General features: G+C 41.2%; 1 pseudogene; it reads right to left on the bottom strand.

Annotated features, from left to right (window-relative positions):
- Positions 1–7710: 7710 nt before the first annotated feature.
- LOC132020409 (uncharacterized) lies at positions 7711–8426 on the bottom strand (annotated as a pseudogene).
- Positions 8427–25828: the final 17402 nt, after the last annotated feature.

The raw sequence follows: 25828 nt of genomic DNA, 5'->3' as shown, positions 1-25828 counted from the left end.
TTTGGGGTGATACATATGTTTTGGAACTGCATACAGGTGGTGATTGTACAACATTGCAAATGTATTAAATGCTACTAAATTGTTCACTTTGTTTTTTTAAAAAATTCTTTTATTTATTTTATTTTATTTATTTATTTATTTTGATTTTATTTATTTATTTTATTTATTTATTTGACCGAGAGAGAGAGAGAGCGCACAAGCAGGCTGAGGGGCAGGCATTATGAGAGGGAGAAGCAGGCTCCCTGCAGAGCAGGGGAAGCTGGATATGGGACTCTATCCTAGGACTCCAGGATCATGACCAGAGCCAAAGTCAGTGGCTTAACCAACTGAGCTACCCAGGTGCCCTATTAAAATATTTTTTATTTATTAATTTGACAGAGAGAGCACAAGCAGATGGAGTAGCAGAGGGAGAGAGGGGCAGGTCCCCTACCGATGTGGGGCTCGATCCCAGAACCCTGGAATTATGACCTGAGCTGAAGGCAGACGCCCCACCAACTGAGCCACTCAGCCCCTGAATTGTTTGCTTTGAAATGGTTTCTGTGATGGGGATTTTACCTCCACATGAAAAATGTCTTCTATGAATGAGTCAGTAGGAGCAAAACATGCTGACATGTGTTTAATACCTGGTTAACAAGTACTTTTCAAAATTGAATTAATCGGTACTCTGATTCTGAGCTCAACTTTCAAAATTGATAGGACGGAAGTCAGGATTACCTGAAGTGTGGGATGTACTTGGAAGTACACGGATGTACTTGGAAGGTAACATGGGAAAGCAAGGCTTTAAATAACTTTGCCTCATACAGTGAGAAATTTAATTTCTTTTCAAGGATTTTAGTCAGCGTTTAGTTCTGTGAGCGTGTCACTGAGAGAGGCTCAGTTTCGTGTTGGGATGTCTAGCCTCTCCAGCACATGCTAAGCCCTCAACAAAGAGAGAATAGGCTTCAGGCTCAGTGCCCTCTGTGGGCAGTGCTGTCTAAGTGATCTTAATATCATGGTTGTTTTCTGTATGTTTATTTTTACTTTTACCTTGTATTTATGTTACGTGACACCTGTTTTCTACTTCAGTGCTTTGCATTAGACTTCGACAGTGATTTCCTATATAAATTAATTTCAGAAGAAATGTGAGTCAACAACAATGTGTAAATAATAATATAAATGGTGTGAGGACTTGGGGAAAAACCCTAGGACTCCGATGAGCACCAGCATAAAGATACACTTTAGATTTGGAATATGTGCACCTGAGTGTCTCGCTACACAGCCAGCCGTGGACCTGCCACTTAGCCCCTCTGTGCTTTCGGTTTCTGCGTACCTCGCGGAACCTTTACAGCAGATACTTTACAAATGTAAATCATTATTGTTAAATTATTTGTGTTGGATAGCATCTGTATTGCAAGAGCTGCATTTCCCAGGGTCCCTTGCCAGCACCGTTCTGGTAAGGTGTCGTTCCTCCAGGGAGATGCCCTCCTGGGATGGGAAAGGCACAAGGAGTGTGTCTTTCTTCCTCTGGCAGCCGGGGCTGACATAAGGCTTCGGAAGACACATATTTTTGCAGGGAGGCGAGACTACAAAGAGCGCCCCTGACAGTTACCAGCTTCCAAGCTGCAAGGCAGCCGTGACATTGGCAGTGATTCCATGTCATTTCCTGTGATTTCTGACTATGGGGCAGCAGTTTGCTGACATCGATCGGGTCCACATCGAGCGGTGGACTGACCCGGGAGTTGGTGCTGGTCCCCTTCCCCCGTTCACCCCTTCCAAAGATTTTGTGCCTCTGATTCCCTGTGTTAAATATCTTCCTGCTGGGTTAAAGCCTCTGCCTTCAGCTCAGGTCATGATCTCAGGGTCCTGGGATTGAGCCCTGCCTCCTCGGGCTCTCTGCTCAGCGGGGAGCCTGCTTTCCCCCACCTCTCTCTGCCTGCCTCTGCCTACTTGTGATTTCTCTCTCTCTCAAATAAATAAAATCTTTAAGTATCTTCCTGCTGGTAGTACCTTGAGTAGTTTCCTGAACCCTAATGGAGATATGATTAGTTGTGTTAAATTTTTTAAGAAGCTTCTGTTGAATCATAATACAATAAGAGTTAACATTTGTTGAATGTTTACTAACTCCTAGTCATTGGGATAAGCCATGTGCATGTATAACCTCATTCAGTTCTTTTACCCCATGAGGTAATTTCTATTACTGTCTTCATTTTGCAGAGGGGGAAACTGAGGCAGGGGGTTTCTCCCTGACCTAGGCTCAGAGGTGACAAACAGTAGAGGAGGGATTTGAACTCAGGCTGTCTGAATAGAGTGTTCCGTGACTACACATTATATCATCTCACCCCTGCACACACAAAAAATGTTACTTCAGGTCTCCAGTAAAGTCTACTGTAGGTCTGAAACCAGAACTGTTTTGGATTTCAGAACTTTCGATTTTTAGAAGGATGACAGGACCTTGTAATCAAACACACTGCTAGTTATGTAATGAGATGAGGGTTCATATGGAATAAAAAGAGGCCATACATAGCCAAAGGAAAGTGCAGTTGCTACCAAAGGAGTTTAGGTGCCACACTTAGGGGGAAAAACACTTACGTTTCTCAAAACTTTTTAGATTTCAAAATTGCTGGTTAAGAATTATGGACCGGCAGTCTTCATGAAGTGTTAGCAGATAGAAAAGAGAAGTTGAGTAGATAAAAAAAAAAATTTCCTCCATCTATTGTTTCATTTTCATTGAACCTGTAGTACTGGCTACTTGTGACCACTCCTTTCTTTTTTTAGCCAAAGCATGTGGGCAGGAACTTGGTTCATGTCTGTCTAAGTCACAGTGAATTGCGAGTACATTTACTTTGTAGACACCAGAAGGTTAAGGTCATTGTGGCGTTTCGCTTGTCCAGAGTGGCACCCCTTCTCACAGGACAAGAGCCCATGAAACCATCAGAAAGACGCCCTGGAACGCCTTAGGATCTTTTATGGTTCACCTTGTTCGTCCATAACTTGACCTTCTTACACCACATTTCTGTTAGTTTGGGTGATGTTATTTATTAAGGTTTTAGCTTAAATATAGCTAAGGGTAGCTTTAGCACTTTATATTTAATTAGCTTATTCCCGTTATCAGTATGTGGATAGCAAACCGCCCTATACTCAGTGGCTTAAGACAACAATTGTTGCTTCCATTGTTCATGGGTTGGCGAGGCTCACTTGAGATGTCCTGATTTGGGGTTTCTCATGGGGTCCCAGGTGCTCACGGCATTTGAAGGCTCAGCTGTGCTGATTGCCCAGGATGGCTCACGCACATGCCTCGCAATTTGGTGCTGGCTGTCAGGTGGGGACACAGCAAAGGTTGTCACCTGTATGGGACCACGATGTGGAAGCTGAGTTCGGAGAGGCAGGCCACTACTATGGGTCTCTCAGAGACCCAGGCAAAAGCTCTAAGACTTCTTATCATTCTGGCCTTAGAAAATATTCAGCCTCACTTCTGCCTTATTCTTTTGGTCAGAAGAGAGTCACAGAGCCAGCCCAGATTTCAGAGGAGAACGGTATACGAAGATGTGAACATTAGAAGCATGGGTCCCGGGGTGGGGGAGTCTTTGAAAATTAGCTGCCACACAGCTCACATGGATGCAGGTACACAAGGGTTTAAACATTAATTAAAAAATCATACACACAGAGGCAAAAGTTTTATCACTGTAAAATGGGGACAAAAATGTCTCGAAATAGTACTGCATGTTTATTTCAATATCGTATAGTACTTTTTAAATACAACTCTTTTTTTTTTTTTTTTTTAAAGATTTTATTTATTTATTTGACAGAGATCACAGGTAGGCAGAAAGAGAGGAGGAAGCAGTCTCCTTGCTGAGCGGAGAGCCCAATGCGGGACTCGATCCCAGGACCCTAAGACCATGACCTGAGCTGAAGGCACAGGCTTTAACCCACTGAGCCACCCAGGCGCCCCAAAATACAACTCTGTTTGAGGAGATTTGAAAAAAATAAAGGGCATGGCGTCGAGGAGGTGGTCACACGGAGACTTCAAGCACCACAACTTTTAAGTCGAGCAGTGAGAGCAATTCTCTAGAGCTACAAAAACATAATGAGACCCTTTCCAAAAGATAGGGCATCATTGTGGATTTCTGGCAAACGGTGATAACCATTTCGTGATGAGAGCGGGCCGGCGGGTGAGCAAAAGGGCCCAGGAGATAATGAAGGCAGCCTTTGTAGCTGGAAACCGGGCATTCTTATTTGGGTTGTTGTTGGCTTGTTTTGGTTTTTGTTTATGTTTTTGTTTTGTTTTGTTTTGTTTGAGTCACAGACCCTTTCGAGCTTATGATGGGAGTTGGGAACTGTTCACCCAGAGAACATGGATGTTTGTATACCTTTGTCACTCCCTCCTCCTCCTCTTCATTCCTTCTACAGTTATTTTTAGAGAGTTGTTTCTGTACCAGACACTGATCTGGACCAAAGGATAAAATAGGGAAGAAGACAGATAAGTTGCCCAATCTCATGTCATGCACATTCTTAAGATAGAACCCCACCCCCCACCCCAGGGGTGCCTGGGTGGTACAGACGGTTAAGCGTCTGACTCTTGCTTTAGGCTCAGGTCAGGGGATCCAGCACTGGGCTCTGAGCTCAGCGTGGGGTCTGCTTGAGATTCTTTCCCCCTCTGCCCCTCCTGCTCGTGCTGGCTCTCTCTTTCTCTCACATATAAATAAAATCTTAAAAAACAAACAAAAAAACCAAACCCAAGTACACCAATACATAAGACAACTCCAGCTAGTTGTAAGTAATGAGCTACGAACACAGCATCTTGCATACAATTTTACAGAGCTCACTTTCTTCCACAGACTTTTTCCTCACTCTGCATCGATAACTTCTCTTTTGAACCAAAGGAGAACTTTTTCCTCTAAGCAGGGTGGATGTGGCTGTTGGCTCTCTGTTGCTTTTTCACTTAACACCGGGTGCACAGATATTGTCTTTTTCCCAACAGCGAAGAACAATTATATGCAGCGTCATTGTAGGTGACTTTCCTAACTAATGGGAACAGCATCGGTTCCTTATGAAATTTCAGAACGTACTGCTTCTAGTGAGGATCAAAACGTGCATAGCAGAATTTTCCACATAGCCACGGGTTCACGTTTCAAATTCTCAGTTTACAGGAGACTCAAGGGACCTATACTGTCATCTACATTCTGAAGATGACAGGGAAGGATGGATGATTTGGAGCATTTTTTTCTTTATGTTCTTATGTTCTCACTTCAAATTGTACTTCTGGCTTCAGTGAATTATAGCATCCTATGGGGTAGGGTTTAACATGCACTCTTATCTTTGTCAACATTTTGATTATTTCCATTATCCTCACATAACTTTTGCAAAAATGAAATGCAAATATCCATCTATCTTATTCCACTGGAGTACATGAGATGTAGTTCTCAGCCTTTGGTATTTACAAAATATTTTAACTGGTAATACAAACTTACTCTGTAGGTCTTTTGACTTTTTGGTGCTTTCTTGATATCAAGCTTTTACCCTTTGTATTTTATTTATTTATTTATTTTTTAAGGTTTTATTTATTTATTTGACAGAGAGAAATCACAAGTAGATGGAGAGGCAGGCAGAGAGAGAGGGAAGCAGGCTCCCTGCTGAGCAGAGAGCCCGATGTGGGACTCGATCCCAGGACCCCGAGATCATGACCTGAGCTGAAGGCAGTGGCTTAACCCACTGAGCCACCCAGGCACCCACCCTTTGTATTTTAAATATCTGGCATTTCACATTGGAGTGACTATAAAAATGGAATGAATCTAATATATAAATATAATGACTTAGGGGTCAGCAAAATAAATACCCGTTTATTTTCAGGAGTAAGTTTTTAGTAGAATAAAGTCCACTCATCCTGTTAGATATTGTCTACAGTTGCCCTCATGTTTACTGTGTTTCCCCTTTAAGAAAAAGTTTGCCCATCGCTGATTTGGAGGAAAAATGATTTTATCTTTATTTCCTTGATAATCATTGACATCAATTCTATGTTTACTGTATGTCACAGAGTAGTGAACACTAGATATAAAAAGACAAAATTCTGTGTTTGCCATTTAACAGTACCTTCAAGATGCTTAAATACACAAAAATTTTGACAAGCCCCTGAAGTTATACCTACGAACAAATACTAGTTTTATATTGAAATGACACTTTTTTGATTTGGGGGAAAAGGTGGGGATTTCTGAATTTGAACTGTACTATAGCGTCAGAGGGCGATTACTGAAGCATAAAATTGAATCAGTGGTGCTCATAATTAGGTCCAAAATAAAGTTTTAAAAAATTACCCATGTAAGTTTTGGAAAAAACATCTGAAATTTCCACTTTATTTTGCCAAATAAGCCTCTGGCCAGAGTTGTTCATACCAGAATCCCATTAACTAGTGACTTGGGGTTCCTGTTTAATGATGTTTGCAGTGATGTCCTTGAGTAATATTTCTTGTGTGTCTCTGTGGTTCCCAAGGTCTCCTTAAATGATTACACTCAGCCAAAGACAGGGCCATTTAATTCAATAAACACTGAAGGCCTATAGTGTGCAAAGCAAACCGTTGGTCCAGCAGGGCTACAAAGCTGTATGAGTGGGGGGGCTCCTGCCTTTTAGAAATTCAAGTTATCTCAATCAGGGTAATCGCTAATCAGAGCACTCCAGAGCTTCTGGAGAAGTGTTTCCCAAGTGTTTTTGGAGAAGAAGTTTCCCATGTCCTGCCAGCTCTTGATCTCTTTTTACCCCAATTCCTATATCCAGTTTTGGATCAGACTTACTAAACATCAGTCTTCACAAATCTGGTTTAAATGAATAGTCAAAGGGAAGTATTAATTTAAGGAGTATATGTGCAAGTAAGAGCAACGCTTCTGAGCTACAAGGAGCCTTGGAGACCATCTAAGACCCAGTCTTATGCACAGGTGGTGAAGTTTGTGTCCTCCAACAGAGGCTGTGACCCTACTACTCTCCATCCTCTGTTTCCATATTGCACACAGCACCCAGTTTTTTGGTGTCCGTTTTCACCAGCTGGAAAAAGATAATGACAACAGTGCAGAGTTGCCAGCTTTGGTAATTCTAGTTCCTGGAATCAAGGACAGGAAGCCTTTGTTATTTGCACACCCTAACTTTTCTAGCTCCTATTGAATAAATCACTTAACTGTCAGCTAATTACGGTGTTGGAAAGTTTACATCATTCATCTTTTTATGGCACCTCTTAATGGAAGACTCCGGAGATTAAAACTCTTGACAATTTCCATGACATAAAAAAGGAAAGCTGACCTAGAGAAAGACGGGACAAAAGATGAACATTCGGGAAATTTTCGGCAGCAGTGGGATCTGAAACAGTAGCCTATTTACAGTCGCATAATTTGAACACTTGAAGTTCCTGAAAAATGACAGGAATGTGATTTCCGTGAGAAGCAATACCATTTTATTGAAGGAATGATCATTTTGCACCTACTACCGACTTGGCACTTCCCTGTTCCAGGAGATAACCTGATGAGGAAATCACTATTATTATGTCACTTTACAGATGAAGAAACCGAGGCACAGAGAAAATTAGAGTGTGCGAGCTCTGACAGCTAGTACGATGACCCAGAAATGAAACACGCGGCAATCTGGCCACTGCTCCGCCGGCCTCACCCCTGCTCTCACCCATCCCTTGACCTTTCCGATTGGACAGCCTAAGTGGGTCGTTTCCGCGCGCTGCCTCGAAGCCCCGCTCCAGGTTCAGGGTCTGCAGCGCAGAGCGGGTCCCTCTCCCCTCCGCCGCCGAGGGCCAGACGCCCCAGGATCCCGGGGAGCTGCGCCCGCAGCCCGCAGCCCTGGAAGCGCGCCCCCGCGGACGGCGGGAACGCGGGAGCGGCGCGCACGTGCCGCCGGGAAGAGGCCGCCCGGCCGCGCCAAGATGGCGGCGGCCGCGGCCGCAGCGGCGACGGTTGGCGGCGGCCCGTGAGGCGGGCGGGGCCGGCGGCGCGGAGGCGGGGTCCCGGGCGAGCCGCCCTGGGAGGCGGGGGCCGTTTCCATAGCGGCGGCAGGAGGTGTCGCGCCGGGGAACTTCCTGGTTCCCGGGCTCGGCTTCGCCGGGATCCTCTTGGAAGGGAAACAATGGGGCGGAGGGCACTGCGGTAGCCGCCGCCGCGCCGGGACCTGCTCGGCTGCCCCGACTCCCCGCTCTGTCCCCTCCCACAGCCTCCGCCGACGGGACCGGCCGGAGGTAACTTCATTTCCTCATCTCCCACCGCAGGGGGCCGGCGGCGGCGGCGGCGGCGGCGGCGGTCTCCGGGGTTTCCTCCGGGCAGGGACTAGGGTTGGCCCCGGGGAGCCGGACGCCGCCATTCCCGGCCCCGGGGAGGTGGACGGAGCCTCGGCTCCCTGCCTCAGCCCTCGAGGGTCAGGCTCCGGAAACGTGCGCGGGGCCGTGCCGGTGCCCCCTGGAAGCTCGATCGTGGGGCTCTGCGGGCTTGACTGGCAGGCGGGCGGGCGCCGGGCGGGGGGCGCGGGGGGCGTGTGGGGAGGGTCTGTGGGGGACGGTGCGCAGGGGGGACCTGGTCGCCGGGGAAGGGGGCGGGGGGAGGGGCCGGGGTCGGCCAGGTCCTGGGGGAGGGGAGCCCCGCCGCCTCCCCCTCCCCCGCGGAGCAGGCTCGGGTCCCCGGGAGACGTGTCTCCGTTGCAAGTTTCACTTGCGTCCTGCGGAGTCCGAGTGGGCAGGACTGAGGCAAACTTCGTTCTTTTAAATTACTGCCTTCGAGCCGCGGAACTTTGTTTCGACTACGCTGGAGGATGGGGTGAATGAGGGATCGGGAGAGCCTGCAAATCTGTGCGCCTTCGCGAAGTTTGCAAAGTAGTTGAGAGCGAGCAGCCGCGTGATGGTGCGGCATTTCGAGCTCGCGGGTATTTTAATGCCAGGAAATTCGAGGAGTCCGTGGAGCCACGTTTCTATAAGTGCAAAGATATTTCTATAAATTGGATATGAGCTCTTTCCGTCTCCCCCATTTTAAATCCACAGTTGCTTTTTAGTGAGTAGACTTGAACAGGAGTGAGATGAGCCCCTTCTGGGACTGGGAGGGATGTTTGAATTGGGGGCAAGACCCAGTCATAGGGAATAATGTGACCCAAATGGGGGGCGGGGGGAGTGGGGACACGATCCTAAATATTTTGCTTGCTGGAAGAAACCGAGTTTAATCCTGTATTAATCCGTTTATTAATGGAATTAAGTCGCTGGGATACATAATATTTTCTCGCTCAGAAAAGTTGCACAGTAACTTCAGAGATCCATCGTGGCCAGTCCCCTCACACGTTGAATCTCTCGGAAGTTCTATCAGAGGGAAGTCAGGGTACTTTTTTCCTTTTGTGAAGTCGTTTTAATAAGAATTAAGCGAGCCAGCATCAAATGAACAGTGGTTTATTTGCTTTTCTCACTCTGTCAGACCCTAAAATTAAAAACATTTCTGAGTTTGCTGTTTTTGATAATAAAGTTTGTGAGCATGGTTTATTTAGTTCATGTTTTTACTTAAAATGAATATTGACCCTATATTATAGTCTGTCTAGGCAAGTGAAATATGTCAACATATAACAGAAAATATGCTAATAAAAGTATAAATTTGGGGGCACCTGGGTGGCTCAGGGTGTTAAAGCCTTTGCCTTTGGCTCAGGTCATGATCCCAGAGTCCTGGGATCAAGCCCCGAATTGGGCTCTCTGCTCAGCAGGGAGCCTGCTTCCTCCTCCCTCTCTGCCTGCCTCTCTGCCTGCTTGTGATGTCTGTCAAATAAATAAATAGAATCTTAAAAAAAAGAAGTATAAATTTTTAAAAGAAAGCAGGTATCTTGAGTTAACAGACATTCCTTTGCTGATTATACAAAAAATTAGTGAGTCGTCCCAAAGGCATTTGAAGGAGCATCTTTTGCCAAACATTAAGAATTTGGGCCCTGAGTCTTGGTGTTTGTGCCTACTTACTGTTTTGAGCGAGCCGGTCAGACTCCCTGGTGTACTTGTTTTTTGAAAAGGATAGTCCATTATCAGTTTTAACAGTGTTTTGATGTGGAATGTCTCCTAGTGAGGATAACTGCCACTGCTTCAAACAAGCCAGTAAGTGCAAGTGTCAGCCATCTGTTAATTGACGGGTTATCCCTAGCGTTTTTGGGGAACCAGGACAACTTCCTGGCAGGGCAGATTTCAGTCTGGGCCTCCCGTGCCAAGCAGGGTTTGTACTGTCAGTCTTGGTCACCGTGTGCCCATCTATCTCACATTCCTGTTCTGTGTTGTAGCCTCTGAAGGTGGTTGAAAAAGAGGCCAGTAAATTAGTTAGTGGCAAACTGAAAACAAAATGACTTTGGTTAAAATGGGCTAGGCACGTTAAGACGGTCTGAAGCTGGCAGAGGTCTTTGCCACAACCTTAAAAGTTTGAGAATTGCTACTGCAGTTAGAGAGCAAGAGGCAGGTTATGTGTGCAAGTTAACTTGAACCGTTCTTGGTTTGTTTTAGTGCAGTGGTATTGTTATCAACAATATTCTAACCCCTTATTACCAGAATGTTATCATTTGTCCCTTCAGAGTGATTTTTGAAAGGCATATTCCATTTAGATAGAATTCACTTGTATTTAGAATCTTTTTCCCCCATTAAAAATTATCTCACTTTTTACAGTAGAAGTCAGTTAAAAGGAATATGAATTTGAAAGAAATCTGTCTTCTACCACATTTCCTTATAGTACATGGGTGCCACAGCATGGGAATTAGAGTTGCAAACACTTGGATTCTCGACTTTTATGCCATTTCCATGTAAATTACTTAATTTTTCAGGTAAATAATTTTTAAGGGCTTGTTTCTTTGTAAAATCGGGGGGAATCATCAATTCGGATTTGTTCATTCAGCAAGGATTTCTCCAGTGCCTGCTGTGTACCTCACGAACCCCTGTTAGGGGGTTTTCAACTACAGGGGGCTAAGTCCTTTGAAGTAAAGCACGGGGAGCTGTAAAACCTGTGACCCGGGAACCTAGCCTGACTTGGGGGTGCTGGGGCAAGCCTTCCTGAGGGCGTGACTTGTAAGAGCTGAAGGATACGGAGGAGTTCATAGGTGAAAAGAGGAGTGAGTGGGTAGGACACCCAGGATAAGAGAAGAGCGCGAACACAGTGCCTGGAGAGACTGTCAGTGGAGGTTGGATAAGGATGCGCGTGTGTAAGTTAGCTCCCCACACGGCTTGGCAGCAACTACTGTTCCTCGTGTAGGGAAGGCTCTTGGCACCATACTCCAGCCATCTGAACGAAGGGCTCAGTCTTGTTCCGCAGCCATTATGTTGAAAGGGAGTCAGCCCAGTTGACTCTAGACCTGCAAATGACTCTCTGTACACTTGGGTGTCTAGTTTATTAAACTGGCACCATTCACTTGTGAGTTTCTGTATCTGAAAGACGGAAATTAAATGTTGAATAAGACTCTTTGATTTCTTTACAGAGATACTATAAGATAGGAATATAGCTTTTTTTTTTTTAAAGATTTTATTTATTAACTTGACAGGGAGAAATCACAAGTAGATGGAGAGGCAGCCAGAGAGAGAGAGAGAGATAGGGAAGCAGGCTCCCTGCTGAGCAGAGAGCCCGATGCGGGACTCGATCCCAGGACCCTGAGATCATGACCTGAGCCGAAGGCAGAGGCTTAACCCACTGAGCCACCCAGGTGCCCCGGAATATAGCATTTTGATTTAAATTTGCTAGCATGTTTCTTTGGAAGAGCTTAGGCTACCTTACTTAAAATATCTACTTCTCCCAAAATGATAGTAGTAATCCATCCTGAAATGAAATATATTTATTAAGCAGCAGGTAGTTTCATTTGCCTATAGGAAGGTCAGGAGTGACTAGAGTTTCATATCTTGTCTGCTTTCATGTTTTTGGCACTAAATAGGTGTTTAGTTATCCTCTGGTAGAGGTACCTGTTGCACCTGTGTCTTGCTGACATTTGGGGGTGTGTAGAAAAAGTTGTAATTGTATCCTGGAATTTTCCTCTCACTAAATTAACAGGTGAATTAAAAAATATTATTTGTGAATTTAAAAATATTGTGAAAATATTTTCACATATTTTATGAAAAATATACTTATTTTTCATGAAATAAGTGAAAGAAGATTGTTTTTAAGCTTCTTAATATATTAATTTTAGTAATTTTATATAGATCAGTAGTGGTAAATTAATATTTTATTATGGAATTAATGCAATATTTATAAGCTAGTTGGCTCCCCAGGGTTTTTGTTCCCCTTCCTTTTTATTCAGTTTGGACATTTTAATGCTTGTTAGCATATCTGTAGTAAGATCAGAAAAGAGAGGGTGAAGTAAAATTTTGAGAAGTCAGTCACAGTGGGAAGAAATTGAATAGATGTGGTTAAAATTTATAAGAGTTAGGTATATATACATTGGCCAGGTAGTTCTGTGTCTTTTGCTTATGACTTATAAAAATGAATTGGCATACAGTAACTGCTGACATGAATGTTTAAAAATTTTAAAAAATCTATTTGTCTTTCCTGTTTTTTGTGTTTCTTTTTTCTCATTTTAGCTTTGTTTTTGGTTTGAGAGGAGAGTGCATGGGTATAAGTGGGGGGGGGGGTTGAGGGAGAGGGACAGGCTCCACAGTCACTGTGGAACCAGATGTGGGGCTCAGTCTCATGACTCAGATCGTGACCTGAGCCGAAATCGAGGCAGACACTTACCTGACTGAGCCACTCAGTCGCCTCTAGATTGTCTTTTTAAAAATGATTATTTCATTTACCTTTTTTTTATTAGCTTGGGATTTTGTATTCCTTTGCTGTTTCTTAAGTGTTTGCCTAAGAAATTCTAATATGTTTTCTCATCTTATCAGAGTGTAGTATTAATTGAGATTTCCTCTCTCTTTTCCAGAGAACGAACCATTTTAAAACATTTAAGTTAATTTTCTTTCTTAAACCCATTTAACCCATTTCATTGTTACCGTGTTTTAAAATGCATATATATTTTAAACCCCCAAGCTGTATTTTTTACACTGTCATTATTCAGTCAGACTTACTTCATTTTCTTTTCCTTCATTCCTTCTTGTGTTACTGACCTTCCAATTGAAATAATTTTCCTTCTTCCTGAAGAATACCCTTTAGTGTTTTCTTTAAAGTAGGTATTGTATTGACAAAGTTTCAAACTTTTTATTTGAGAATGTTTTTATTTCACCTGCATTCTTGAGAGATACATTTTGCTAGGTATAGAATTCTAGACTAGAGGGGCGCCTGGGTGGTTCAGCAGGTTAAGCCTCTGCCTTTGGCTCAGGTCATGATCTCAGAGTCCTGGGATTGAGCCCAGGATCTCTCTGCTCAGCAGGGAGCCTGCTGCCCCCCCACCCCCCCTGCCACCTGCCTCTCTGCCTACTTGTGATCTCTGTCAAATAAATAAATAAAATTCTTAAAAAAAAAAAAAGAATTCTAGACTAGAGATATATACATACATATAGTTACATATTAGTCCTTTGGAGAAGAGATTATTCTCTAATATTTGGCCTTGTTTCTATTGATAGGTCAGTTATAGTTTATCACTTCTTTATTGGTAACATGTTTCTTTCTCAGGCTGTTTTTGAGATTTTCGTTTTGTCTTTGGATTTCAAGTAATCTTGTCTTGCTTGGGATGTATACCTTTTAGTGATGCGTCTGGATGTCTTTCATCAGTTTTGGATGGTTCTTGGCTATCTCTTCAGATACTGCTTCGTCCGCATTTTCTTGCTTTACTCTTGCTGGGACTTCCGCTCCATGGTGTCAGAGCTCACCCACTCCTCTGTGTATTTCACTTGCCTTTTGTATTTTCCACTTTTCTGTTTCTTTTCTGTAATGGGTATTTTCTTGTGGTCTCTCTTCCATTTACTAAGTTAGTCTTTACCTCAGTCTAAGCTGCTCTAAATGTTACTCTCCGGGTTCTTAATTTTGGTTGATTGTATTTTGCAGAATTTTGTAGAATTCCAGTTTGGTTCCTTTTAAAATATGCCATGCCGCCTTCATAATTTCTAATTCCCTTTTCAAAATTTTCAAGCTTTGCACATATCTCTTTGAGCAGAGTAAGCTATCCCATAAGTTTTGTCTGTGATCTTTTATTTCTTGAGGGTCTTATCTCCCTACGTGCCTGCTTATCTTTGATTCCATACTGTTCATTCTATTTGAAGAGATATTTCCAGAAGTAATTACAGATTTAGGTAAAGATTTTTCTGTTGCTTTTGCCTGGCCCTTGGGATTACCTTTATTCAAACTGAGGTCTTTTTGTGCCTATGGAAGGACTGGTTTAGTTTACTTCTGTGTTATCTCTTCTGGGATCAGCTTTTTGGGGTCTTATTCCAAAGCGGGGGATGGCTCCCTTGGTGGATCTTGTACTCTGACATTTTGTCTTCCTTCCAGTTTTTTGGTTAGGCAAACATTTCCAGGAGCGAAGAAACCCCAGGGTGCCGTGCTCCTCTCTATTCTCTTGGACTGTGCCTGGTAATTCCTTGTTACCATGTCAGTTCTTGGATTACCATCCTACCCCACTTTTTTTTTTTTTTTAAGGTTTTATTTATTTATTTATTTGACAGATAGAAAGCGCACAAAGGGAGGCAGAGCAGCAGGCAGGGGGAGAGGGAGAAGCAGGCTTCCCGCTGAGCAGAGAGCCCAACATGGGGCTCAGTCCCAGGACCCCGAGATCATGACCTGAGCTGAAGGCAGTCATTTAACCGACTGAGCCGCCCAGGTGCCCCCCACCCCACTTTTTAAATTAAGGTGTCATATACATATTATAATGTGCACTAATCTTAAATGTATACCCTAAAGGATTTTTTATAAATGTAATGAAATGTATAATCGTACCCAGTTGCTCAGTATATAGAACATTTTTGCCACCCCAGAAGGCCATGTCACACACCTTCCCCATCCATAGTACCTTCCTTCCCTGCCTCAGGTAACAATTACTCCGTTTTCTATCACCATAGACTAGTTTTGCATTTTTTGGTTTTCTAGTCAAAATAGTATCACATGGTATGATCTATTCTCTTGTGTCTGATCTAGCTTTTATCATTCAGCATTGTGTAGTATCAATGAAATTTAGCTATGTTGTTGCACATAACAGAAGTGTTTCTCTTTTGTTGCCCTGTACTTGTTCTAGTTACTGTGGCACCTAAAAAATTGCCTTAAAACTCAGTGGTGTAAGCAGAGACAACATTTATGTTCTGCCCAACGCTGTAATTTGGGCAGTGCTTGTTTTAGCTTCTTTTGGTTTCAAGTTGGGCTGCTCGAAGGCTGGGCCTAATAGTATTTAAAGGTTTGCTCACATGTCTGTTGGTTGATGATACAACACCTAAATGTGGCCTGAGTGTGCTCACAGCTCTGTGGTGGCAGTGTTCCAAGGGCCCGTCCTGCACCCGCGTGCGGTGGGGAGAGGCGTGGAGGGCCGATGAGCCAGACAGACGCTGGATTGCCTCTTATAACTTGGCTTTGAAGCTTAATGCAGTTCTCCTAACATTGCGGTCTATTCTTTGAGGCAGTTAGGAGCCTGCTTAGGTTTAAAAGAGAGGTGAAGCCAACTATACCTCTTGATGGCGAGAGTTGAGATTCTGGAAGAGCATGTGAGACCAGAAACACTGTAGTCACCATTATTGGAAAATATAGTGTGCCATGGGAGTAGCCTCATATGCAAATCTGTCACAGTTTATCCGTTCTGCTCTCAATAGGCATTTCCATTATTTCCAGTTTTGGGCCATTACAATAAGGCAGTTGTGAGTACTCTTCTATGTGTATTTTGTTGGATTTATGCACTTCCTTCTTTTGGAAATATCCTTGGGTATGGCACTGTTGAGTAATGAGTAGATATAGTTTAGCTTCTGTAGTTATTATCAGTTTCTCAAAGTGGTTACGCCATTTAATATCCTCATATTTTTAAGAATTAATATATATATATATATATATTTGTCTAGCCTTTTTTTTTTTAAGATTTTATTTATTGATTTGTCAGAGAGAGGGAGCATAAGCAGGGGGAGCAGCAGGCAGAGGGAGAAGCAGGCTTTCTGCTGAGCAGGGCGCCCAATACGGGACTTGATCCCAGGACCCTGGAATCATGACCTGAGCTGAAGGCAGACACTTAACCGACTGAGCCACGCAGGTGTCCCTTTGTCTAGCTTTTAAATTTGTCTTTAAATCAAGAGGATTGGTGTGTAATATGTGGTCTAGCTTTGTTGGAAATGTAGGTCCCTTATCTTTTGCTTTCCCAGCCAAATGCTTAATTATTAGAAAATGGGGACTAGGTAGAATAGTCTGATTGTGAAGTAACAGTAGCAGTAATTTTTAAAGAAGCATTTTAGAATATGTATTCAAATTAGTGCTGTTTATAGCTAGCATTAGCGGGCCATCTGCATTAATTGCTGAAGAGAAATTTCTTTCTTTTTTTTTTTTTTAAGATTTTATTTATTTGACAGGCAGAGATTACAAGTAGGCAGACAGGCAGGCAGAGAGAGAGAGGAGGAAGCAGGCTCCCCACTGAGCAGAGAGCCCGACGCGGGGCTCAATCCCAGGACCCTGGGATCATGACCTGAGCCGAAGGCAGAGGCTTTAACCCACTGAGCCACCCAGGCGCCCCAAAATTTCTGAAATTTCTTTTTACAATTTGCTTTCTGGGACTATTGAGCCCCGTCCCTCAATTTATATCACATTTTGTTTTTGATCCAATGCTATATCATGAGTTCGAATTCTAAACTCATTTCCCAGACTTGCTTGGGAAATATTTTTCAATCGCACAAAATTTTTCCTACAAAATTTATAATCTGCCATCACAAAGGATTTCCAGAAGAATGCCGTCCAAGTTCTTCCCTCAGACTCAGGTTACTTTTGACTACTTCACTACTAATAGTCATTTTAACTTTTTTCCAAGTGTCATTTGAATCTTTGAATCTGATTTGCTTGCTCGCTCTTTCTTTCAACGAACATTTTAGACCAATTTGTTTTAGCTCATACCTGGTTTTCTGCAATAATTTATTGATTGATCCTACTAATAATAATGTTTAGGAAGTTAGAATTCTCCTAGTTATTCATTGAATCAAGATTGGTTTTTAGGTCATAAATCTTACGGTGCTAGAAAGAGAACTTGGGGCGCCTGGGTGGCTCAGTGGGTTAAGTCTCTGCCTTCAGCTCAGGTCATGGTCTCAGGGTCTTGGGATGGAGCCCCTCAACGGGCTCTCTGCTCAGCAGGGAGCCTGCTTGCCCCTCGCTCTCTGCCTGCCTCTTTGCCTACTTGTGATCTCTCTGTCTGTTAAATAAATAAATAAAATCTTTAAATTAAAAAAAAAAAAAAGAATGAGAACTTAAAAATCATTTCAACTTGGGGTGCCTGGGTGGCTTAGGTAGTTAAGCATCTCTTAATTTTGGCTTGGGTCATGATACGGAGTTGTGAGATGGAGCCCTGTGTCCTGTTGCCTGCTCAGCACGGAGTCTGCTTGAGTTTCTTTCCTCCCTCTTATTCCCCCGCCCCCGCCCCCTGCCACCCTTCCCCACACTTGTGTGTGCTCTCTCAAATAAGTAAATAAAATCTTTTTTATTTACTTATTTGAGAGAAAGAGAGAGAGCGAGAGAGAGCGAGCATGAGCAGGGGGAGGAGCAGACTCCCTGCCGATGGGCGGACACCATGTGGAGCTCCATCCCTGAACTCTGGGATCATGACCTGAGCCAAGGCAGATGCTTAACTGATGCCACCCAGGCCCCCCTACATAAATGAAATCTTAAAAAAGATCGTTTCAACTTATTTACTTAATAATAAGACCTGAATAAAGCTGAGTCAGTAGTAGTTTATAAAAAATATTTAGTTTACCAAATCATTCTTTCACGCATAATCCCTTGACAGTCTTGAGTGGTAGGTGGGTTAGAAATTTTAACTCTCATTTCACAGATGAAGACACTCTCAGAGCACTGAAGTGACTTGATCTAAAGTCCTAGAGCTGGGTCACAGCAGAGCTGTGCCTCTTGCATCTAGGACTTCTTATATGTGGAGTGATTTTTCTTGCAAGGCTCACAATCTGTTGAATTCCGATTTTATCGACTACATGAATTTTCCTGTCTTCAGCTTTCAGTGTTTACATTTTAAGGCTCATAAAATTTACCATTTTCATTCAGCACAGGGTCTTTGCATGACCTGAAGCTCTTCACTCCAGTTTCCCCCACAGTACTTTTGTCCTGGTTATGTTTTGTTAGTGGCAAGAGGGCTGGGACCGGGTTTGTCTTGATTTTTTTATCTCAAGCCCCTTCAGAAGTTTTTGCATATTGTCTAACTGAATAAGTATTTATTGAATGGATGGTTGGATTCTTGTATTTAGAATCTAACTGGAGATAGTTTGGAATTTTTAGCTGAATTTTTAAAATGGTGCCAGGCCTCTGAAAATCAGATATATTGTATCCTTCATTTTAGCTTTTATCTGCAGAGCTCAGGCATTATATGCAGTTCTGATAGTATGTATCAACTGCATTAAGCAAATACAACATGTGAACAAGTTATAAGCTTCTTTTGAAAGGTTCTCCCTCTGTAACTGTAAGTAAGGAAGTTTGGGAAAGGACTTTTGTTTTTCTAAACACCTAGAAATGACCTGTTTACCAGTGTATAGCTACTAGAATTTGATAAGTCCTTCTGGAAACCTAACTGGAATTCTACCTGCAGAAGGGGAAATTAGACCTCGTTCTTATCTGATGCTTCATTAACATACACGTGTAAACAAACCAAGGAAATCAAATGATTTCACATTTTGCCTATCTCATTCTTAATCTTATTAGCAGGAAATATGTTGTTGATTTAGTGAATAGGATAAACAAATCTCCTTTCACTCTAGTGATAATGGAAGATTCCCTTTACTTCTCTTGAGCTGGGAAACTATTTAAAGCTTTTCAAATTTAGCTTTGTGTTTCAAGGGATATAAATTGTAGAAAGAACACTTTTTATAGAATGACCAAGAATTGGCCAAGTACAGTGGGGAGACTTTCTACGTCAGTAAATGATGAGTTTAATACTAACTGAAGTTCTTTCTTTATCTGAGTGAGAAGGCATTACCTGGGAATTTTGCCTCGACATACATTTGAACTCATGAACTGTGAATCTGAATTAAGAAAGAAAGGTAGTAGACTTACTGTGTTGTAAGTGCCACAGGGATAGATAGGATCTTTGTTCTGCTCTTGGCTATGTCTCCAGAGCCTAGAACGCTGCCTGACTCATAATAGCTGCTCAGTAAATATTTATTGAAGGAATAGTAAACTTCTGTATTATTTATGTGTTTTAAATTTAAAAACCTAACATAAATCATTTAAGGTTTATAGGCCTCTGGGAAATAAATTTAAATTGGTTGAGGCATCATTTCTGATAATTCTTGCTGTGAGAAAGTTGCATAAAGTACAGCGCTGAGCACTCATTCATTCCCTGTCATTAAATTTTCTTGTGCCATTCAAAAATGGATATCTGAAAAAAAAATAAATAAAAATGGATACATGTGAGTCTATTATTTTATAATATTATTATATATATTATTATTATATATTATATTTATATATAAATTAACAGTGGTTCATTTAGTGCATCCCTTATTATTGGACATTTAAGTTGTTTGTAATTTTTTTTTTTTCTGTTACAAATAATGGCTCAATGAAGGAAATTTTCTTAAGCTCTTTCTTGGGATGGCAGTTCAACACATAGCAATGTTGCAAAACAGGATCTAGGAATTTCTACTAGAAAATGAACTTGGATTGTACAACTCTGAAGGTGAGATCAGAAGCTTTAGCGATCAGACAGCTGAGTTCAGCCAGCACAAATGGTAACAATTCTTTTCTGCTTTTAAGTGTGGATAATGTATAATCATCAGTCTTTGCACAGGAAAGCTCTCTTGGAATTAGTAGTAGAGCTGCCTACCACTTGGTATTGTCTTAGCTTTTAGAGAATGAATGAGTCACTACAACTCTTTCTACCTCTTAATTATAGTTTAAAGATCATAAATGCATTTAACTCCTTTATATAGGTGAGTACACATGTTATGTGACCTTTATTCTTCCTTTCTTTGAGAGAGAGAGAGAGAGAATGAGCAGGGGAGGAGTAGAGGCAGAGAGAGAAGGGCTCCCCACTGAGCAGGAGCCTGATGCAGGGTGTGATCCCAGGACCCTGGTCATGACTCAATGGATGGAGCCACCCAGGCGCTCCATGTTGTGTTACTTTTATTTATAATCATTTCACGTAGCAAATTTATTGGAAATTTTTTGCTTTTTTATATGGAAATATCATAAAATATTGTTTATACAAAAAACAGTGTGTAAGGTGTGTTACATAATGGTGTCTGTACTATCTGGTCCTTCAACTTAAGTGATAGGAGAACATGATCAGTACCCTCTAGGATCGCATCTCTGCTTCTCTATCCCACTGTTTGTCCTGAGGAAACCAGCAGCCTCAACATTCAGGTCTAACATTCTCTTGCTTTTCTGTTAAAGTATAAGTCTGTATGTCCCTAAACAACTTATTGTTAATTTTATGTATTTTGGAAATTCATGTAAATGGTATCACTATGTGTGTGTGTATATGTTCATAAATTTAGTGAGTAAAGTTTTCTAGTAAAACTAAAACTCACAAATTGAATTTACATTTAAAGTTAATGTCCTCCTTCTCTGTATTAGTCATCTTTTGCAGTAATAATGCTCTGTAACAAACCACTGCAAAATTCCAGTAGTGTAAAATGACACACATTTTTTTTTTAGCTCATGGGTTTGGCAGTCTCTGCTAGGTGTGGCTTTGTCTATAAGCTGTGGGGTGGGTTCGGTTATGTGCTAGGTGTCTACTCATTCTAGGTCCAGTAGCTATCTGGGGTGTGTGGTCGGGGAGCAAGAGAACTCAGACAAGCACAGTGCTCTTAGAATCTCCACTTAGGACCCGTGCAGTGTCAGTCCAACATGTGTATGGTCAAGTCCCCAAATCCATGAGGTGGGGAGTATATGCCCCTCCTGGGGAAGCCACAGCAAGAGGAACAAAAGACAGTGTCCGCCATATCTTCCTCCTGAATAACAGCATACAAACTTGGGATATTTCCATTCTTATTACCTCCCTTCTAGGTTACATGCTGTTGGTCAGTACTTTAACTCCTTTGTTTTTGTTTTTGGTAACTCCTAATTTAGAAATCTTACCTCAAATACTTGTTTGCATTTAGTCATGTTTACTGTTTTTTTCTCACCATGCTTTTCTGTATTTCATTCCTCTTTGGCATCATTTTCCTACTTTGTGACTATAGTTTTGGAAGCATCCTTAACGAGGATCTGTTTACTGTATATTCTGTATGTATCTGAAATTTTCATTATTTTGTCATTTTTCTTGGAAAGATAGTTTAGCTGAGTATATAATTATAGTTCACGTTTCTTCCTCTTAGAACTTTGAAGATATTATTCTAGTGTTTTCTGGCTCCTGTTGCAGTTAATAAATCAGGTGTAGGTCTGTTGCTTTGTAAGCAATCTGTTTTTTGTTTCTGGTTGTTTTTAAGAACTCTTTGTATTTGATGTTTCACAGTTTCACAATGATATCTCTCAGGGTCAGTTTCCATTTTATTTATACTTTCTGGAATTTGCTGAATGTGAGTCTGTACATTAGTATCTTTCATCAATTCAGGAAAAGTCTTAGCTGTTGTCTTTTTGCAGATTATCACTCCCTCATTCTTTTTTTTTTTTTTAAGATTTTATTTATTTATTTGACAGAGAGAAATTACAAGTACACTGAGAGGCAGGCAGAGAGAGAAGGAAGCAGGCTCCCTGCTGAGCAGAGAGCCCGATGCGGGTCTCCATCCCAGGACCCTGAGATCATGACCTGAGCCGAAGGCAGCGGCTTAACCCACTGAGCCACCCAGGCGCCCGCACTCCCTCATTCTTAATGTTCTCTTTCTAAAACTCCACTTAGATATACATATTAGATGTTTTAATTTATTTTTCATGTCCCTTAATCTTCCTTTATGTTTTTTATCTTTCTTTGTTGGATTTTGGGTAATTTTAGATCTGTCTTCCGGTTCAGGGGCATCTGGCAGGCTTAGTTGGGAGACCATGTGACTCTTGATCTGTGGATTGTGAATTTGAGCCCTGTGTTGGGTATAGAGATTTCAACAAAAATAAATAAACTTAAAAAAAAAAAAGTTATTCAGATCTATCATCTAGTCCATTAATTCTCTGTTTAGCAGAACTTACTTTGCTGAACTTGTCTATTGAGGTTAATTTTAGTTATCCTGTTTTTCACCTGATTCTTTTCCTAATCTGTTGCCTTCTTTTTTGCTTGTATTTTCCATTTCCTGTTGTATTTTGAAACATTAGAGTCCTTTCCTCTTTAACTCTTTGTGATTACTTAATTCTCTTGAATCTCGCTTATGCCTGTTTTTAAAAGTTTGAGCTAATTTTTACTGTAACTGTATCTGTGGAAATGCTTGTGAGACCTGGCTTAAGAGTGCTTTCTCCCAGAAAGAGTTTGTGGTTGAGGACACTGTTAAACCAGGGTGACTTGATTTCTAGGCTTGAGACTTTTCTAACATGCAAGTGTATGGACTTGAACTTGAAACTTGTGTGAAGTTTGATTTTGGTTACAGATCTACAGTGGATTTTCCCTTCCCCTTCCCCAAATACAAAGAAACCTGGACTCAGGAGAAAATTCTCCTTCATCCTTCCTTTGGGACAGATTTTTTTTTTTCCCGTAGTTTATTCTTTTTATTGAAGATGCAGTTCTTCAGGGGCAGGCTTTATATGCTTAACTGTAGTCCGACTTCCCATGTTGTACAGTGTGAAGCTTCGACTTTGTCCCATGCATGACTGTCAACACTGAAAGCCCTTCAGCATTGTCCAGTAGAATTTTCTGTGATGATGGAAATGTTACACATCTCTGCTAATACAGCAACCAGTAGCCACATTAGAAATCCTGTAGTATGATAAAGGAATGGAATTTTAAATTTCACATGGTGTTAATGAATTTAAATTTCAAAAGTTATGTGTGGCTAGTGGCTACAGTATTGGACAGTGCAGCTTGGTTATGGGAGATTGTCAAATGCCTTTAAGGCCTTTGCTGGCAACATTGCCTACTGACCATTCTCTTTTGTGCTCCTGTTCATGTTTTTGGTCTCTAAGGATTTCTCTTAGTTGCTTATGAGCTTTGCTATGCTCTTAAAAGAATAAACCTTGTGTTTTATAAAATATGTTTGATGTCATGTCGCAAGAGGGTTGGTTCCCAGTCCATTTGGACATGAGAATCTCAGACACAAATACCTGACAACTGTATTTTTAGTTGGAGAGGTACTTATCTTGAATGATAAAAATTGGAACGTTTGATTTTTTTTATTTGTATTTTTTTTATTGTGGTAAAATATACATAGGATTTAACATTTTAATCTTTTTTAAGTACCCAGTTCAGTGGTATTAAGCACATTTACATTGATGTACAACCATCACTATCCATTTCCAGAACTTTTCTCATCTTCCCAAACTGAAATCCTGTCCCCATCAAACACCAACTCCCATTTTCCCCACCCCCCGCCAGCTTGTGGCAGCCACCATTGTACTTTCTGTCCCTGAATTTGACTTTTTGAGGTGCCTCATGTAAGTGGAATAATAGGATATTCATCTTACATATGAATGGCTTTCACTTAGCATAATTGTTCTCAAGATTAAATTGGATTTTCTAAAATTATAATTTGTGAGGAGAGTGGAAGGAGGGAGAGTCCATCAGCTTGCAGTGGACATTGACATTCTTGTGAATGTCTTTCAGTAGGAGAAGTTCATCAACAATCAAATAAGTTACTGTGAGTTTGGTCTCCTGAAAGAATATTATTAGAAACAATAGAATGTGATACCATATGTTGTGGTTCATAATTCTGTTCAATTTAAGTTTTAACATAATTAACATAGGGACTGCTGAGCTAGTTCTAGAATAGATTATCTGGTGTTATAAAAAGCAGAAGTCCTTTCAGATCCTTTGGGAGGTTTTAACTGTTTAAAAGTATCAGAAATTATTTTTAGGTCATGTAGTGCCTCCAATAAAGAAAGGGATTTGGTGGAGTTTGCTTTACTTTTAAGTAGACCCTGAGTGCCCAGTCAGGATGGGTTGGGTATCCTTAGGCCAGCTCGTCATTCATGTCTATCAAGTTTTGTCAGAAAAGTTAGAGGAGTCACTTGAAAGAACCAGGATTAGGTTAGCATGATTATAAATTCTCATGCTGAGAATGAACAGCTTGGCACAAGTTCCTAGAAAATGAGTTTAAAGGCCAGATTTTATGGAAATACGCCAACATACCTTTTATGCGAAGCTGTGGAATTAAGACAAATTACTTTTTTTTTTCCCCTCTTGGATGGTGTGAAAAACAAAGTTAGATTTTTTTTTTTCTTTTTTTGTATGTCCAGTGGGAGGGAATAGCATTTAGAGAAGGAGAAAGAGAATGAGCACATTGTATGCCATGTTCTTCTGAACTGCCTTGTTGCTTAAAGAGTTCCCAGACTACCTGCTTTGAGAGTAGATACGAAGACCTGCATTTCAAAGCTGTGATTAGGGTAAAGAATCTTGAACCAGTGTATTCAGTTATAAGTAATTTCAAAGTATATTACTTAATAAGAACTACTCCATGACATTGTGCGGTCATTCCAATACAAACATTGTTGCAGATTTGTAAAGTATATTCATCACTTTAAATGGCAAGATGATCAATGCACTGTTTATGAGTTTTATTATCCTGGCATTTTTGAAGTTACTAATTTCGGTGCTAAGAAAATTCTTGATGTCTTAGGAACTTCAAGTCTTGAATACGTATTTGTTCAGCATTTTATGATTATGGTTAGGAGGAGCGCACTTCTTAGTGCATTGTGCTTTGATGTTGCCCTTTAGGAATTTTAAATTTAAGATCGAAAACTTCAACATAAACAGGATAAAAAGTCCCCAGCTAAAGAGACTCTTAGAGAGGAAGGGAACTTCTGGATCATCTACCAATGTTAATCTCCTTTGTGTATCTGTGACGTGGGATTGCCTTCCCATGTCGTCATCATTCAGTATGCTCTGGGGGTCAGCATGTCTGACCTCATAGTGCCCTGGGAGGGAAAACAGGTCTGATGGACCCTGTGAAGCGCCATCAAGAGTGTGTATTTATAGTGAGAAGCTTACATCCCGTATTCTAAAACTAACATGTAGATTATATGTTGTTTTAGATTTTCCATACAACTTCTCATTTCCTTTGGGATAAGTGGGTTATCTGGAAATGAAAATCATAGTGTTTACTGCATAGATAAAGAAGAAAGCGTGTGGGGTGGGGGTCAGGTGATTATGCAGCAGCTCCGTGATTATATGCCGCTGCTAATTACAGTCTGCGAGTCATGCTGCGCATACAGATTTTCATTTTGTAAATTTGTATTTCTCATGTATGTTACATGGCACGAGTAAAGAAGTATATAGATGGGATAAGCATTATTTCTTCAAAAAAATGTTACCTGAACTTTAATCGATTTCAGAATCAGAGGTCCTTAGTACTAGGCTATTTTCTTAATCGTCTTAAAAGATAATTGTCACTTCTTGAAGTTGCAAAAAGTAGTTTATCAGTTAGTGAAGAAAGCTGTACATGAGGAAGCACAGTGCAAATTTTATACTGAATTTTAATTTATCTATGGAATCTTATTATTAGATCTGGGAGGCACTTATCATCCATGAATACATTGAAATACAGCATTAGTCTTTATGCCTCATTTTTAAAAATATGTTAATGAAGTAAGGAAGATATAGTTTGTATTTATACTAATACAGGTTGATGCTTTATCTTGCCTTGAAGTGAAAAGAACCAAATATGAAATGTTTTATGTAGCATTTTTGAAGTGTATTTTAAGAATAC

The sequence above is a fragment of the Mustela nigripes genome, chromosome 6, assembly GCF_022355385.1.
Source record: "Mustela nigripes isolate SB6536 chromosome 6, MUSNIG.SB6536, whole genome shotgun sequence".
NCBI classification, from domain to species: domain Eukaryota; kingdom Metazoa; phylum Chordata; class Mammalia; order Carnivora; family Mustelidae; genus Mustela; species Mustela nigripes.
This window is presented reverse-complemented; position numbering and strand designations above follow the sequence as displayed.